The sequence below is a fragment of the Camelus dromedarius genome, chromosome 6 (assembly GCF_036321535.1).
Source record: "Camelus dromedarius isolate mCamDro1 chromosome 6, mCamDro1.pat, whole genome shotgun sequence".
Taxonomy (NCBI): Eukaryota; Metazoa; Chordata; class Mammalia; order Artiodactyla; family Camelidae; genus Camelus; species Camelus dromedarius.
In genome coordinates, this window is record NC_087441.1 from 72,241,352 (window position 1) to 72,254,287 (window position 12,936).

The window sequence follows — 12,936 nt, forward strand, 5'->3', positions numbered from 1 at the left end:
AACTTTCCATTATACAATTTTTTAAAGAATGAATGTCCATCCTTCGAAATGAAAGGACATAAGGGAAAATGGTCAAATATTCTTGATCTGTTTATGTCTAAGTAGCTGACTACAAAGATCTTTCTCAGAAGTTGCAAAAGAAATAAAGGCAAAAATAAACAAAAGGGACCTCAACAAACTTAAAGGCTTTTGCACAGCAAAAGAAAGCATCAATAAAACAAAAGAGACAAACTACAAATAGGAAAAATATTTGCAAACAATGCAACTGACAAGACGTTAATATCCAAAATAAACAAAAAACTCATATAACTCAATATCAAAACAACAACAACAAAAAACTGCAAACAATGGGCAGAAGACCTAAATAGACATTTCTCCAAAGAAGACATACAGATGGCCAATCAGCTCATGAAAAGATGCTCAGCATCATTAATTATTAGAGAAATGCAAATCAAAACAATGATGAGTTATCACCTCACTTCTTTCAGAATGGCTATCATCAAACAGTCTACAAATAACAAATATTGGGAGGATATGGAGAAGGTAACCATCCTACACTGTTGGTGGGAATGTAAATTGGTGCAGTCACAATGGAAAACGGTAAAAAAAAAAAATTTTCCCCCCAAAATAAAAACACTAGTTTGAAAAGATACATGCACCCTAATGTTCATCACATCACCATTTTCAATAGCCAAGACATAGATACAACCCAAGTGGCCATCAATAGATGACTGGTTTAAAAAGATGTGCTATACATATTATAGTGAGTATTACTCAACCATGCAAAAGAATGAAATATTACCATTTGCAGCTACATGGATGGACCTAGAGAATATTGTACTAAGTGAAGTAAGTCAGCCAGAGATATTATATGATATTCCTTATATATGGAATCTAAAAAACGATACCAATGATACATACAAAACAGAAACAGATGCATAGACACAGAAAATAAACTTACGGTTACCAAAGGGAAAAGATAGCAAGGGATAAATTAGAAGTATGAGATTAACAGATATAAACCACTATATATAAAATAGATAAACAAACAGATTTACTGTATAGCACACGGAATGATATTCAATATTTTGTTGATGCAGGAAAAACAGATGTGGGGCATGAGGAGGGCCGTGTCTGAGGCTTCAGTTGAGCCCCTGGGACGTGCCCCGCCAAGTGTGGGTCCTCGGTTTGTGCAGGAAAGAATTCAAGAGCGAGCCACAGTTGAGTAAAGGTAGATTTATTCAGAGAGATACATCCAAAGGCAAGAAAAAGGCCACGAGTTATGGGGGTTGGGTGCTTGGGTGCTCAGATTAGAGTAAAAGTAGGTACACACTCCATAGACAGAGTGTGGGCCATCTCCAAAGAGGGAGAGAGGAGGGGCGGTGGCTGCAAGGCACTTTGTTGCCAGTTTTTATGGGCTCAGTGGCTTCATATGCTAACTAGCCTGGGGAAGAGGCTGGGATTCCCAGGAAGTTAGCCGTTTCCCACTCTTTGACCTTTTGTGGCTAGCCTTGGGACTGCCATAGTGCCTGTGGGCATCTCATTTACCATGTTAATATATTACAATGAGCATATAATGAAGCTCCAGATCTGCTAGAAGTCAAATCTCCCACCATCTTGAGCCTCAGGGCCTCCTGGGTGCTGAATATTTCACCATTTTGATGGTAATTGCTGTAGCATTCCTTGAATGGCTGTGCCCTGCCCCCTTCCTGTCTCACTGTAATAACCTATAATGGAAACTAATCTGAAAAAATATACGTATAAAACTGAATCACTTTGCTATGCGCCTGAAACTAACACAATGTTGTTAATCAACTATACGTCAATAAAAAAAAGAAGTTGGTTATTATTTGGCCAAATTCTATCTTTGGATTAGGGGTAGCATTCCCTCTGGTGGTAATGAGAGAGAATCTCTTTTCCCCTTTCTCATTTTAATCAGGAGACATTTTCATCTCTGTAGTCAACACAATTATGACATATTTCAAACAATTCTGAAAACATAGCAGGAAAAAAGTCCCAGAGGCACCTAATATAAGTATTTTAAGGAGAATACCAACAAACCTGTCTACTTACTGAGTGGAGTAAGGGAAAGTAAGCATTTATTCTGGCTACCAGTCTACGATGATACAAAAATAGATGAAAACTACACTTAAAGGGTTAAAAGCTGGATATATTATTACCACGAAACCAAACTTGTTTGGAAAAGAAAATAAAAATTAAAAACAAACTCTACATTCAAAATATCTTTACCTTTATGCATAAAAACATTTTAATATTATTGACTGAATATGATGATATTAAATAATTATGCCCAGGTACAAGGATTAGCTTAAGAATTTACATTTATCATGTTTTTCTGTTTTGTTAAAAACCAGCTTTAAATTTTTATTTTATTCTGTTTCCCATATTTTATTATTTACATTAGCCATTTTTAAGGAAAAATAAAAATTACTAAATCATTTCTTTTTTTTTTTCGCTAGAGTATTTTTTTGAGAGGCAGATGGGAGCTACAAGATTTTTAGTTCTAAAAATTCTTATAGGTGTGATCCGTCTACATTCAGATTTATAAAGAATTTCAAGAGATATGTGAACAGTCTGATTTACACCCATTTACTTCAGTTTAGGAAACCCAGGCCTAAATAATTTGATTTCTGATGTGCGTGGTTTACCGCATCCTTTGATTTTTTTCTCAGGTACATCTGCAAAATGTATCCTCTGTTAATTTTTCTTTTTGCATTATTTCCCTCCTATATCTATTAAACTGCATGTATTTTTACCATAAGCTTTTGAAATATTTTGATAATTAATTATATTTTTCCCTATTTTCTAGCCTCTCAGCTTTCCAAATGTATGTGCCACTGCAGGCAATGCAGTTAAGAGTCTGGGATCTGAAAACAGAGCTTCTGGATTTCAATCCTTGTTTTACTACTCACTGAATAACCTTTGGAAAACTTTAAAAAATTTTGTGGCTTAAGTGTCTACAACTGAACAGTATGTTCAATATCAGTAACTATGCAACAGAAGCACTGTGATTATTAAAGAAGAATATCTGCACAAAGCACTTAGTATGAAGCCTGCTGCACAGAAAGCATGCGATAAATAGTAGTCATCATTAGCATCATCATCAACACTGAAGACTGAAATTCTCACTGCCCTTGAAGTTCCTTTAGGACCTGTGAATCACAAACAGACCCACATGACTGTATATAAAATACATAAACAACAAGGACCTACTGTTGAGCACAGAGAACTATATTCAACTTCTTGTAATAACATATAATGGAAAAGAATCTGAAAAGAAAAAAAATTTATGTATATGTAAGTATAATTAAATCACTTTGTTGTGCACCTAAAACTAACATTGTGAATCAACTCTACCTCAATAAAAATTAAAATTAAAAAAAAAATACAAAAACTATTAAGCACACGTTTTATTTCCTATCCCAACATATTCAATATAAATTTTCGACACTTGAGTCTGGATTGAAGACGTTTGAAAAGTTTTTGTTTGTTTCTTTGTTTTGTCTTTTTATTTAGGGGGGGTAATCAGGTTTTATTTATTTATTTTTCAGTGGAGGTGCTGGGGATTGAACCCAGGACCTCGTGCGTGCTAAGCATGTGCTCTATGCCTGAGCTATACCCTCCACCCCAAGGACTGATGACTTTGGTGTGCCACTTACGCCCTGAATGTGCCATTCCAACCACTCTCCCGATTAATTCATTCAGCCACTTAGCTGATTTTCCACCACACCTGCTCTTGCATTTTAGATTTTACTGGTATATTGTTTAAAAATTGAATAATGGATTTTAAAATTGAATTGGTGCAATAATAACATTCAAATAAAATGTATTAATATACCCCCCATATTTTAAATTAACTGGCAGTCTTTGTACATTTTAAAACTACAACATTCTTGTCTTTTTTCCACTCAAAATGAATTGTGCCATTTTATTTCACAGCAACATCAGTTAATACATATTTTAACAATACTTCATCACCCCTTACGTCTTTCCACCTTGAGGACAATGAGACAAGCTCTCCTTTGGCAAATTGTTAACTCCAGATTATTTGCCGTGTCATTTTGTAGAGTTGATCCCAAAGAGTTTCAGAGAAGAAACAACTTTGTGTGTTTGTCTCCAGCAGATTAAGCCACAATGTTGGTGTTAGGTAGTTATTATCGAACTTGTGGGGGTACCAGGCAGATAAGGTGGAGGAGACAGAGGATGGTCTGGGATTTGGCAGTGTGCCCACCTTCAGCATTAAGGGACCTTACTTCCTCTAAGTAAGTGCCAGCAAGGAACTGGTTAGAACATGACAGCAGCAACTGTACAGCAGCAACCAGGACCTAACTGAACACAATCCAGTGCTCATTGTAATATAATTTCAACATTGCAGTTTAGACCCCACTGTGGAGTTTTCTGTGTGTATCATAGGTAAGGACATACACAAAAGGGGACAAGCACGACTAAGCACTTCAGGGGCAAAAGCCATCAATCAATCAGGAGACCACCTCTAAGTGAGGGTGTAAGAGAAGGGGGCAAAGACCACTGCCATCCTACCTTGGATCAGCCCGCCTTCCTTCTTGGAGGTGCACTTCCCCTTTACTAAATAAAACCTTTAAAATCTTTCACTGCACAACACTCCATCTCCCATCTGAATTCTTCTCTTTAGGGTAAGACAAGAACTGGGGTCTATATCCTTCCCCTTTTGGGGTAACACTGGCATGAGAAATAAAATGGCTCCTATACCTGGCACCATCCTCCATCAACATGACCTTATATAAGTTATTTATACTAAAAAGTACCAAGCCATTGTGAGCATCACTAAGCAGTGCCCACAGCAGTCTGTTCATCTCGGTATGGATGGGTGAGTTGATGAACATAGAAAAGCTAAGTGTTTGCAGTGGTTTCTTTCCTTCACTTTTTTCCCACTAATTTTTCATAAAATGTTCTTATTCCCATGGTTAAGGTTGATTGTATTAACATCCCTCTGGAATAAAAATGGACTGCATGAGGGGTCAGAACCCCTAACCCCTGCCTTGTTGAAGGATCAAGTGTATGTATAGGTCCTCTCTGCACTTTCAAGCATCCACTGGTGGTCTTGGACCAGATCCCTGGGGGATGATGGACGGCACTGTATTTGCAAGCAAAAAGTTAGCCAGCTGGTTGCATTGCCCTGTCAGAGACATGGCCCCCCCAGGTCAGAGGTGACCTCATTACTTGTGGCACAGCAAGTAGTGTGAGCTTCCTGTTTGTGTCTGCTCTTCCTGCAGTTAGTAATGTTTTCATGCACTTCTATCTATACCTTTTATATATGGTGCTTAATTATAGCTAATGTGCATGGTTCTCTTGAGTACCTATCACTCTTTGTTCTATGTTCTGCATATTAAATATTTTATCACATTTCATAGAATGTTCTTTTATACTGAAGTTTAACAATTCCAAAATTCTTTGGCTTCAAGATTTCTTTAAAGAAGTTTTAGAATGTCAAAAAACCTTTTGTATTATGTATAGTGATACTTACTGTTAGGAAATAAAGCCGAGAAAAGTAAAAGTGAATTCATTTTGAGATAATAATAGTAACCCTATTTCATGTTAATATAAACAGTATAGATTTTATATTTTTTTTGTAGCACTGTTTTAAGGTTTTATAAATCTTATTAATGTGTGGCTTAACAAAAAGAGACATACTCACAAATCTGTTCCTCTATTCAGTGTATTTTAATATGATATTTGGCTTACTAATAAGAAAATTCAGTCTCATCCAGGTAAGAAAAAAAAAAGGCAGGTGTATTTTAACATTTTCATGCGATTGTGATGAATTTTCTTTGGTAATATACAAACATTTGCAAGTCACGGTGGAATCTGAAGCCACACCCAAAACCTTTCATACTTTTTTATATTAAAGGCTTTTAACTATCTTGCAGTTTGAAGGCATCTTTTACCCATGCACATTAGAACATCGTGACATTGCCATCTGGAAATTACGTGTCTATTAAGTTATTCAAATAGTCCAAATACTGCATTTTTATTAGGCAAATTAAGAGCTTTGGTTATTCAGTGAAGTTTAGGAAATTATTACTATGCTGAGAAATTAGATCTTAGTTTTATATTAGATTTATTTTAAGGAGAACACAGTTACAGTATGTGTGACCTGACTTTAAGTATTTCCTACTGGTGCTTAAGTATTATGGGTAGTATTTTTTCATCCTTTATGTTCCTAAATAAAAAGAGGAAATTGCTCCTTTAAATAATGCAGAACATAATAAATTATTTATGTGCATTTATGTCACTGTAGCAGCATCAAAGATCAGAGAAAATAAAGCTCTTTAAGGCTGAAACAAAAAAAGTTTATGTCGAGTCTAAACTTCAGCTATGATCGTGGTTACACCATGAATTTGGTTGGAGTCCCAGTAAAAATGGGCTTGCTGTATTTATAGCAGTGTCCTTTGTGTACTGATGGTGCTGTTACACTGAGAACATTTAAGTAAATATAGTCATAGGATGTTAGACCTGAATACGACCTCGGAGATTGTCAAGGCCAACTTTTTCATTTTGTTCATGAACAACGTGAGTACTTTAGAGGTCGTTTGACTCACTGAAGGTAATGGCTGGTTGGTAATACAGCTGAGAACAGAATATAGACCCAAAGTTTCAGTAAAAGGTGTTGCATTATGTGTCCCTCAAAAGAGAGTTAAGGTTGGTTTCAATTTACTTTGAAGATAGGATAAGAAATTTGTGGTTATATATTTCATAAATGAATCACACAAAAATAAAGCCACACACAAATTAGATAAATAAATATCTATTTTTATTTATTATAGTTATGATTATGTTAGTCCAGGAGACTATCATTTCTTTTTATTTATAAATAATGTATGATGATATAAAATATCTGGTGAATCAGTAAAATCATCTAAATACCTGCCTGAAAAAATTAATATAAACTTGAAACTGTATTTTCATTCAGAATCTTCTTTTTTTTTTAAACTGTAACTTAAAATAAAAGACAAATCCCTGACTTTTGAGTTCGGATTTGATTTGTTTGATGTGACTGTTTGCTTTCATTCACCATTACATAGAAATATGTAAAAATAAAGGAAAACCAATATAAATGCAGAACAATAATTAAATGTTCATCATTCCCTTGCAGAAACCAACTCTCAGGATAATGAACAATGGCCAGATATGAGAAAACAATTTCTGAAGCACTTAACAGGAGACCCATGAAAGAGAACAGCTCATTGCTCCCGCTGAATGTTCACCCGCAAGGGGGCTGGGGTTGAGTGGCTGGCTGTCTGCGTAGTGGCTCTGTAGGGCAGCTGAACCAAATCTATTGTGCCTTCTTGCTCTATCGCAAAAATTACATCTGTTTTGCAATAGTTTAGGAGAAATGAGATGAGCAAAGCATATGGAATCCCAAAATATATAACCAGTTATAGGTAAGGGCAGAGAGAGTAAGATGACTGCTAGCAGTATATTCTGTAGACTTTATTTTCCATATTTCAATTCAAACACATAAACTGCAGGCTATTTCACATAATCCACAGAAATATGGTTTCCATTTCCTCATAGATCACTAACAAAGCAGAAGAGAAAAGACCACTTAGCAGGGAGGGTTGACAGCAGGCCGGTGGAATTGATACTTTCCTGTAGGTGGGAGGAGGGATATTAAAAGGGTAACATACCAACATTCCTAATTTTCTCCATATAATAAGAAGCAGAATTGCCTGCTGTTACTAAGAGAGTGGAGATTGATGGCACGTAATATGAAGATTTATTAAAGATTAGAATAACCACCATGAGAAAAGTACTTTGTAGCTGATCATGGAAAAGCAAATGGGTTGATGACTGACACTGAAGGTTCTGCTGATATTTGAGACCATGACTTTATGATTGTGGAAAAATCAATCTATTCTTTTGGCTCATTTCTACATCATACAGGGAAAGAGGAGATAAACAGTGGCTTTTGGTATGGTTTTCAGATTTTTGCTATGCTTCAAAAGTGGAGAGTGGAAGAAAAAGTGATTCCAGGATGCTGGTGTAGCTCAGTCATGTCATGTCGTAAGTTAGAGCAGAAAGTAGGCTGAATAGAAAGGGAAGAAAATATGGTAGAAGCAGAGAACATGAAAGAAAATAGAGGGGAGATTTCAATGACTTTGAAAATTATATCCAGAAAGACGATGCTCAAGAGAGAACTGTTTGGAGGCAAAGGTGTGGAAATAATTTTGTAGATCTAGATTTTGGAGCTAGATTTTTGAAAATGTGTAAAATGTGGCTGTAGGGAAATGGTCATGGGAGTTGAAGAAATAGAGTAACTATGAAGGAAGGGTTTCAAATAGGTCGTCTACATGACAATAAAATAACTCCAGCCCTAGCAGGTGAGCTGAATAGTGAAGCAGGACAACAGAGGACCCCAAATTCTATAGTGGTGTAAGCCGGCTAGTAGTAAATTACAGATTCAAGAAAGTGAGAAAATATATGTTAAAAACGTGGAAATTGAAAATAAGCAGGAGAGCGATGTTGAGAAAGTGACGGTGGAGTATCAGAAGAATGCCGATCCCAGCTGTACTCCGTGGTCAGCCAGGGATCAGAAGTGTTTAGCGTCCAGTGCAGAGGGCTTCAGGAAGTGAGCATTCAAAGACTTCCTTTTCTTTTTCCCTTTTCTGTATTCAGAGCAGTGGCCTGCTTTCCTTATTTCTTTTCCAGTCCTTGTAGTTAATTCAATGTTTTGACTTTTTTGGGGGGAGGGGATTAGGTTTATTCATTTATTTTTAATGGAGGTACTGGGGATTGAACTCAAGATTTTATGTATGCTAGGCATGCATTCTACCACTGAGCTATACCCATCCCCTGATTCAATATTTTTCTCTCTCAAAACCCCGACAGTTTTGGCTTTATTCTTTGTTTTAATAAATAAAAACCCTGGGCAGTTTAGAAAGCTCGAAGTTTTGATTAGTACTTAGCATTTAAAGGTTTCTCCTACAGAAATGAGAAGATACATCAGGTATAAATTGTGTGGAAGTTTATATGTGTTAGTTTATAATATGATTTATGCTAATGAAAGTTTGGACATAATTTAAACACTTAAGTAGTAATACAGGCATATATATTGATTTATAACTGTTTTGTATTAGATGTAATGTAAGTTGTGACTTTATGATTTCATATAATATATTAACAAAGTATTTTAGTATAATATAAAATACTAAAATAAAACATTGTATAAAATTGAATGCTACTAACAAAATACTAAAAACAAAATATATTATTCCTGTATGTGATATATATATATATATATATATATATATATATATATATATATATATATATAAAAGGAATGAAATGATTGCACCAAAGCTACCAAAGTCATTTTCACTGGATAGTGGAATCATGGAAGATACTCTTTTTTCCTATGGACTTTCTCATTTTCCAAAGCACAGATAGATCAAACTGAAAAGGCAAGATGATAAAATTAACCTATCTTTATCAATAATCACATTAAATGCAAATAGTCTAAACATTTCAATTAAAGATAGATACTTTCAGATTGATTAAGAAGTAGAAATCAACTGTATGTTGCCTATGTGTGGTTTAAATATAAAGACAAAAGTAGGTTAAAAGAATTCTTATCCACACTAAACAAATGAAAGCTAGAATGTTTGTCTTAACATTAATTAAAGTAGACTTCATGTACTGTTTTTGTAAGTGGAGGTGAAAATATTACCTGTAATGAAGAAATCATTTTGTGATGATAAAAGAGCACTTCATCAAGAGGATACAATTCTAAATGTTTATAAATGTAATAACAGAGCTTCAAGAGATATGAAGCAACACCTTAGAGAAATGTAAGGGGAAACAGATAAATTCAAAAATTGTGTGAGATTATATAGTCAGTACCTTTTCCTCAGCAATTAGTAGAACAAGTAGGCATAAAATGAATAAGGATGATACAGATGACTTTGAAAATAATATTGATCAATTTGACTTAATTGGTATATACAGAACATGCCACTCAAATCAATATTCCAACAAACAAGTTTATAGAAATTGACAAGCAGATTCTAAAGAACAAACAGAAATGCAAAGGACCTAGACTGACCAAAGCGACAATGAAAAATAAGTACAAAGTTGAAGGGCTAACATGCTTATTTCAGACAAATAAAAAACATACTGTAATTAAGACTGTGGGGTATTGGCATAAATATAGGTAAGTACATTCATGAAATTTAATATAAAGTATAGGAAAAGCTTCCTACATAACTGGACAACTGATTTTGTCAAAAGGTACAGAGCCAATTCAGTGGAGAAAGAAGCCTTTTCAAAACTGGTGCTGCAGGAAATAAATATCCATGTGAAACAAAACAAAACAAACAAAAAACACAAACTTTTGATTTTACATCACACCATGTACAAACACCACACTAAACTGGATCATAGAAATAAATGTAAAACCTAAATCTATAAAACTTTTAAAATGAAATATAGGAGAAAGTTTATTTATTTATTTATTCAACTGAGGTCTAATTCACATACAACATATTATTAGTTGCAGGTGTACAGTATAGTTGTTTAATATTTGTATATATTGTGAAATAATTACCACAATAAGTCCAGTTAACATCTATAATTATTCGCAATTATGATTTTTTTTCTTGTGATGAGAACTTTTAAGATCTAATCTCACAGCAACGTTCCAATATATGACACAGTATTATTAACTGTGGTGACCATGTTGTACATTACAACCTTATGACTTACTTATTTTATAACTGGAAGTTTTGTGTTTTGGCCCCCTTCATCCATTTTGTCCACCCTCCAGCTCCTCACCTCTGGCAACTGTCAATCTGTAATCTGTATCTATGAGCTCATTTCAGTTTTTGCTTGTCCATTTTAAAATTCCACATTTAAGTGATATCATACGACATTTTTCTTTCTCTGACTTATATTATTTAGCATAGTGACCTCAAGGTCCACCCATATTGTTGCAAATGCCAAGTTTCCTCCTTTTTCATGCCTGAATAATACTCATGGTGTAAAGTTCTGTGACCTTTCCTTAGGCAACGATTTTGCAGACACAATTGCAAAAGCACCATCCATAAACAACACATGGATAAAATAACTTTATCAAAACTGAGGACATTTGCTTTTCAAGAGATTTTGGTAAGATAAGGATAACCCAATTCACACACTGAGGGAAAATATTTGCAAATCACATATCTAACAAAGATCTTCTGATTAGAATATCTAAAACAACTTTCAAAATTCAATGGCAAGCACAAAAGCCATTTCTAAAAATGGGCAAAGTGTTTAAAGAGAAAAATTCATACACACACAAAAAAATACTGAGGGCAAATTAGAACATGAAGAGATGCTCAACAGCATTAGTGGCTCGAGTAATGACTGGACTTTAAAACCATAATAAGATACTATTACAAACCTATCAGACTATGTGTAATATAGCACAGGGAACTATGTTCAATGGCTTGTAGTAATGTGTAATGAAAAAAAGTATCTATGTGTATCTGAATCACTATGCTGTACACCAGAAGCTAATACAAAGTTGTAAATCAACTTCAATTTAAAAAATGGGAAAAAGGAGAAATAAATCCCAGAGATTTCAAAAAAAAGAAGGTCTATAATAAAATTATTTACCAAGAGAGAATGTGGCACCCTCCAACACTCCTCGTAGGGATGTAAAGTGCTAAGAATATGAATCTTCTTTGTGCTTTATTTCTGATAGCCAAAGCTGGATACAGTAACATTGCCCATCCAGAAGCGAATGGATAGACAATTCTATAGCCACACACCAGAATACTGTCAAGTTATAAAACAGTTTGCAGCACTGATTTACATAAAAACAAGGATAAATTTCAAAATAAGTAGACTCAGTGAAAAAGAAAAACAACATATGGAGTGCATACATGTGATTTTCATTAACATAAAATTCTATAAATTGTAAACTAATCTATAGTTAGTTTATCTGGAATGGTATGGGGCAGAGTAGGGTAAGAGGGAGAGATTCTAAGGGGCTTAATAAAACTTTTAAGGCTGATGGATATTTCATTACCCTCATTTTGATGATAGTTAAGTCTATGAAGTATCAAAGCTTATCAAATTGGACATTTTATGTATATCTAGCTAAAACTATGAAGCTTTTTTAAAAAATTAAAATATCAGAGTCATTGAAACAATATGCTACCCAGAAAAAAAAAGTGATTTGTTCTGAATGTAAATTAAAATAAATATGACATAATGATGTATCATTATTATATCAAAAGCAACAAAAATTTCAATTTATATTTTACTATTTTTAAACTTATTGAATGTTTAAGCAACAGTATTTGAGAAAATAGCGGGGGAGGGTATAGCTCAAGTGGTAGAGCGCATGCTTAGGAAGCATGAGGTCCTGGGTTCAATCCCCAGTACCTCCTCTAAAAATAAATAAACCTAATTACCTCCCCCCTTGCCAAAATAAAATAATAATACAATAATAAGTAAGTATTTGACAAAATGAAAGATCAGTTGATTGACTTTTATCCAAGCCCAAATGTTTAATTTGACTAAATTAAATTTATCAACTTATTTCAGTTATTTGGTACCACATAGCCACATGTAAAACTAAAATTAAAAAGGCATTTGTACAAAAATAATAAGAGTAGTCACATAAATTTAATATTTTGATTATTAATTAGTTATATCATTTAAGATACTTGCTTTTAACCTACATATTGTACATAAGTATACATAGAAAAAATTTACAAAGTATAAAGAAAAATTGAGACTTCCTGAATCCTATTTCTAGTGAGCATATGATCTATTTACAAAGCAAAGTCATTTACACGTGAAATAGATATTTCAACTGAATAAAGCAAAAATATTTGCAATAATATACTTCAAAGGAAAGAAATATACTTTTTATAGACTAGTTGAGGA

The 12,936-nt window shown here is 34.1% G+C and overlaps 1 non-coding gene across 1 annotated transcript; it reads left to right on the plus strand.

The window, feature by feature from the left end:
- The first annotated feature begins 12,360 nt into the window (after positions 1 to 12,360).
- TRNAP-AGG (transfer RNA proline (anticodon AGG)) lies at positions 12,361 to 12,434 on the plus strand. The gene has a single exon. It is a non-coding gene; the product is annotated as a tRNA-Pro (tRNA).
- The last annotated feature ends 502 nt before the right edge of the window (positions 12,435 to 12,936 follow it).